Source organism: Sinocyclocheilus anshuiensis, unplaced genomic scaffold (assembly GCF_001515605.1).
Source record: "Sinocyclocheilus anshuiensis isolate Anshui unplaced genomic scaffold, SAMN03320099.WGS_v1.1 scaffold166, whole genome shotgun sequence".
Lineage (NCBI taxonomy): Eukaryota > Metazoa > Chordata > Actinopteri > Cypriniformes > Cyprinidae > Sinocyclocheilus > Sinocyclocheilus anshuiensis.
This window is the reverse complement of record NW_015546050.1, coordinates 90,385-95,750: the sequence shown is the minus strand read 5'-3', so window position 1 is coordinate 95,750 and position 5,366 is coordinate 90,385. Positions and strand designations below refer to the sequence as shown.

Here is a 5,366-nt window from a genome sequence, read left to right as displayed (position 1 = left end):
CATAATCTGCTTTTATAAGAAATAGATGTTTATCTAAGCTGCTCTCTCTCTCTCTCTCTCTCTCTCTCTCTCTGAATAGTTCTGAATAGCCTGCAGATTGGATGATGAGTGAAAAAGTTATGGGCTATAATGACGGAGACATGCCGATGTTCTGTACAGCAAGAAAGACTATAGATATATAGATGGGGAGTTTTGGTCGTGACCTTGATGACTGTTCACAGCTGTGCGTGTTTAGGGTGGGACTGAAGGAGGCAGCAACTTTCCCCCCTCCAGCATCACACACACACACACACACACACACACACTGACAGGTCGAGCAAAACTGCGCTGAGCAGCAGCGCGCTTCACTGGAGTTTCAAAGCGTCTCTGCGCGTCAGCCGAGCAGCTCTAAAGGTAAGATCACCACCCATTTCACTAACTTTCATGTGGTTTCGGTTTCTTGGTGAAAAAAAAGCAAAAACATTTCAGATTAGTTTGAATTACCGGCGGCTTTGTGGTTTAGTCTTTTTTCCCCTACACCCAGGATTTCATCTAAAATATTTCCCTAATTATAGAGACAGTCAGTCAGACGTCACTGACAGATGCGTGCTTTAGGGAATGCACGGAGATCCATTCACGTATGAGTTCACTCGCGTCGGGAGTTGTACGTCGTCCTGAACCTGCAGCCTCACTCCGCTGGGAAGAAGCATTCTGCGTCCAGTTCTTACAGCTCTGCTATAGTAATTCTGTCACATTGGCGCATGTGTCTTGTGTTTATAACAGCAGTGAGGAATCGCTAAGAGCTTGATCAGGCTGGCTTGTATTGAGTGAAGGATGTGTGTCTGTGTGTGGAGGAGATGTGAAGGGAAGCGTAGAGACATGTCTGCTCTTTGAGGTCTGCTGGGTTTCTCCTGCTGTTCTTTGTTCTTCGGCTCAGAAGCTGTGCTAACCGTCTCTGGATGTGTCAACATTCATTATTCCCGCATACATACAGCATGTATACATTTATACACTCTCAGAGCTGTGGTGCTAATGTAGGCAGGTATTGCAGGTTTAAATCCAGCTTGTGACATTTCCAAATCACCATAAATTCCTGTCCGTTTACTCTATATGCAAAGTGTCAAAAAAAAAAAAAAAGTGGGTTCAGTTGGTTTATTAAATTAGTTAAAGAATCAAGTGGCGTTTAGTTTAACGTACTTTACAGTGGATGCTAGTTAACTACTAAAAAGTTGATGAAGTAATCTTTTTTGCTGATCTGCAGTCTTCCTCATCTGAAAAGAAACATTGTCTGGAAATAAACAGTATATGACTCAACTTGCACTCAGGTGTATACACATTTTCGTCCAATCAAATGCTGTCAATGACAATGGCCCTCCCTCTGTTTTGACTAAACAACTATGTACAACTAAGTATGTGCATCATTCTGCAGCGTTTGTGCTCCAGACATGATTTCTCAGATCATGTGTGTTTTTGAGGAGAGTGTGCTGTTACTTTACTAAGTGATCAGGCACACCATTTCCCCCCTGCTGTACAAGAAAACAGGTGAGATAATAATAATAATAAATATAGCTACCAGGGTTACCAGGGTTCAAGTGCTTTAAGGCCTTTATATGACATGGATGCTGTTGCGGGAACGTATTTTGAGCTGGGGAGGCTGGGAAATAAAACGGGGGTTCACGTGACAAGAGTGATGCGAGAAGACTGACACTATGATGGCGGATCCAAAGCGCAACTTTTGTTAATAAAACTTTCATTTATTCGTTTAATAGCCTATAAGTGAGTGTCTTTGCTGCTGAGTTTTCATTAAAAATGAACCACAAACTAAGCATTTGTTTTAAATAAGGGAAAATACCTTATTTATTTGGGTTACAACGGCTATATCCATCTTATTCATTTTGTCAATGCAAGGTAGATGTTTAATATATGCGAATTTGCCATTGTACTATTTTATGGCTGATGTGTTTTAATTAATAACATAATAAACCACAAACTACGATCGTTTTAAGGTAGCCTAAGGGGAAATCTATAGGCTATTTATTTGTGTTAAACTTGAGTAAAACATATCCTTATTTAGGGTAGGCTATAGGCTAATGCTTGGAAATGTTGTTTAAAGTTGTATTATTATTAACGTAAATATTATGATGTTAATGTTATTTATTTCGTTATTTTTAAACGTGGCACAAAAATGTTGCCATATAGGCTACTGAATGCAAACACAATTTTGGCACATCAGCCCAAAAAACAAACAAACAAACAAAACAAAAAATAAAAAACAAACCAAAAAAGTAATGTTGCAAAAATTAATTTGACGAACCTGACTAGCCATCCTCATTGGACGTGCCTTTAGAGAGAAATGCAAGCACAAGGTTTTGTTGATATTGTGAGTGCACACAAATACAAGTAGACCCTTTGCAGTTCCGAATGATGTATACTATTACCTTTATGAGCAAAAATGACGGCGTATTTTTAAGTTTCCGCTGTTATTAAAAATAAAATGCAAGTGCTCGCGCTGGCGTCTCCATGTCCTGCAGAGCGCGCTTTAACTTCCACTCTCCGCACAAACGATTGGATATGCACCTAACAGCGCCCATTTATCTGGGTTAAATGTTTAAACTAATACTGTGAAATGCATGAAGTGTTTTATGTCTGTTTATTTTAGGCAAGTCGTATTGGTTTTAGAAGGCTAAATTGATCAAACATATGCTCAACTCACTGTCTGCCTCTGGCCGCTTGGCCATTCCTTTAAAAAACAAAAACTTGAATTTAACAAACATAAAGCTGAAAGCAAACTAAAACGTCAGTAACAAACAAGGACCAGTCCGTGTCACTTCCACAAAAAAACCGGAAACATCACTGTTATGATGCATATTCACCATATTCACCTCTCAAAAAAGTTTTTATGAAATTAGTTTTTGGTAAATCATTCAAATGTAACACTGTGCAATAGTGGAATGACATTTTTACAATAGTTTAGCTAGCTAGCAAGGTCAGCTGCAATCTGTTAAGCTGTAACAATAACAAGATTAATACTAGTGATATAATGTTGATTAGTCGTATGTTAATATAATTTGTATTATGTATATAATCAAACTGAAATAATAGCTGTGTAATGGGGAAGAGAGAGAGAGAAAAAAGACACGGGCTACAGTCGGACTCGGGGCGAGAATTCTCATAAAGCAGTTGGACAAGGGCCGGGCCTGTGCAGGGCTCTATTCGTTCCCTCGTTAGTGAAATAATGTAGATTAGTCGTATGTTAATGGCATTTGTATTATGGATATAATCAAATTAAAATGGCAATTTTACTTTTGATTAAATATGAATACAGGTAACATTACATCAGTGAGCACGGCCATATTCTATAGCAAGATAAAGAAGAAAAGGGCAGAACTGGCTCTTCCTGAAGATGAAAAAAACAGCTTTGTGAAGTTTCATGCATAAAAAAGGTGATCTTTCAAGGATTATGGGGGGATGGGGGGCTCATGTTCATAGTCTTCCTTTCATAAGATTGCGTAATGCTGAATTTTCATGAACTTCAATGTTTTTGGTTTTATGTCAATGTTTCATGATACATGATATACAGTATTATATTTGTTTTACCTGTATACATTTGCAATTTAAATACTATTCATGAAAAATGTAATGAAATAAAAATATATAAATCATTATTCAGCAAAAAAGAATGGAATAAATAAAAGCACAAGTTGTTGGAAAGTATGTATAAGGTGTAAATTATAAGTACTGTGTTAAAGCTTATAATAGCACCAATTGAATCAACACAAACAACATTTCTTAGGAAAAATATTAACTTACACTTATTCTAAGTTAGATCCACTATTATATGCTGTTGCCGTATGGCAACATATCATAAAGTACCTTCAAATAATATTTTTTTCAAAAAAGTTCTTTTACAGCACTTCAAGTTAAGCCATTCTTAGAAAAGAAAAAGTAATATTTTTTTCTATAGGTCTATCATAATGCGTGCGGTAGAGTGTTCGTTGCTTCTTGTCATTGTAGGCTTAGGCTAATTTTTTCAATGAATTTTAATGAATATACTAATTAATAAAATTAATATTATTTATTTTTTTATTACATATTGTTCATTCATTTATTTTTAACACCGCAACCCCAGAATCCCCATTTTTTCGTGGGCTACACTCCAGGGGGTGCTGCAGCACCCTCAGCACCCCTACTTCCCGCGGTAATGAGTACATTGCATAAGTATTCAATAAATTAAATAAAACAAGCTTTGCTCATTAGCATTTGGCAATTATCTGCCATTCTTCACCTCACCTCTTCACCTTTCAAGCTCTGTCAGGTTGGATGGGGGCAGAAGCACATTTTCAGGTTTCTCCAGAAATATTTGATTTGGTTCAAGCTCATGCTCTGTCTGGGCCACTCAAGGACATTCACAGAGTTGTTTATAAGCCACTCTTGCTGTGTGCTTAGGGTCATTGTCCTGTTGGAAGGTGAACCGTCTGCTCAGTCTGAGGTTCTGAATGCTCTGGACTAGATTTTTATTAAGGCTATCTCAATATTTTGGTGCATTGAGCTTTTCTTCTACTCTGACGAGTTCCTCAGTCCCTGCCGCTGAAAAACAGCCCCACAGCATGAGGCTGCTACCAGTACACTTTACTTTTGGGATGATAATCTGCAGGTGATGAGCAGAGTTGGTTTCCTTCAAAAATGATGCTTGGAATTGAGGTTCATTAGACCAGAGAATATTATTTCTCACAGTCTGGGGGTCCTTTAGTTGCTTTTTTGCAAATTCTAAGTGTGTTTTCATGTGTCTTCACTGAAGAGAGGATTGAGTCTTGCCACACCGCCATAAAGCCCAAATCGATGGAGTGTTGCAGTGGTGTTTGTCCTTCTGTAGTTTTCTCCCATCTCCACATATGATCATGGAGCTCAACTAGAGTGACCATCAGATTCTTGGTCACCACACCAACCAAAGCCCTTCTCCATCAGTTTCTCAGTTTGGCCAGGAGGCCTGCTCTAGGAAGAGTCCTGGTTGTTTCAAACATCTTCCATTAAGGGTAACAGAGACTACATGCTTCTGTGACCCTTCAATGAAGCAGAATTGTTTCCTAAACTCCTCCCCAGATGTGTGGCTTGATGCAATCCTGTCTCTGAGCTCTACAGGCAGTTTGACCTCAGGGCTTGGTTTTTGCTCTGATATGCATTATCAGCTGGTAGACCTTTTATTAAGCTGTGTGTGCCTTTCCAGATCATACCTATTCAGTTGAATTTGCCACAGGTTAACTTCACTCGAAGTGTAGTAACATCTACAAGCAATATGAATGCTCCTGAGCTAAATTTTAACTATCCCAGATAAGGGTACGAATACTTACGCAATGGAATCATTTAAGTTTTTTATTTTTAATAAATTT

General features: G+C 38.3%; 1 protein-coding gene across 1 annotated transcript in view; it reads left to right on the top strand.

Annotated features, from left to right (window-relative positions):
- The first annotated feature begins 342 nt into the window (after positions 1 to 342).
- Positions 343 to 5,366, top strand: part of vit (vitrin) — a 42,220-nt gene continuing 37,196 nt past the window's right edge. Inside the window, exon 1 of the mRNA XM_016500315.1 lies at positions 343 to 393. The gene's annotated coding sequence lies outside the window, so the exon portion shown is untranslated. The remainder of the gene's footprint in view (positions 394 to 5,366) is intronic.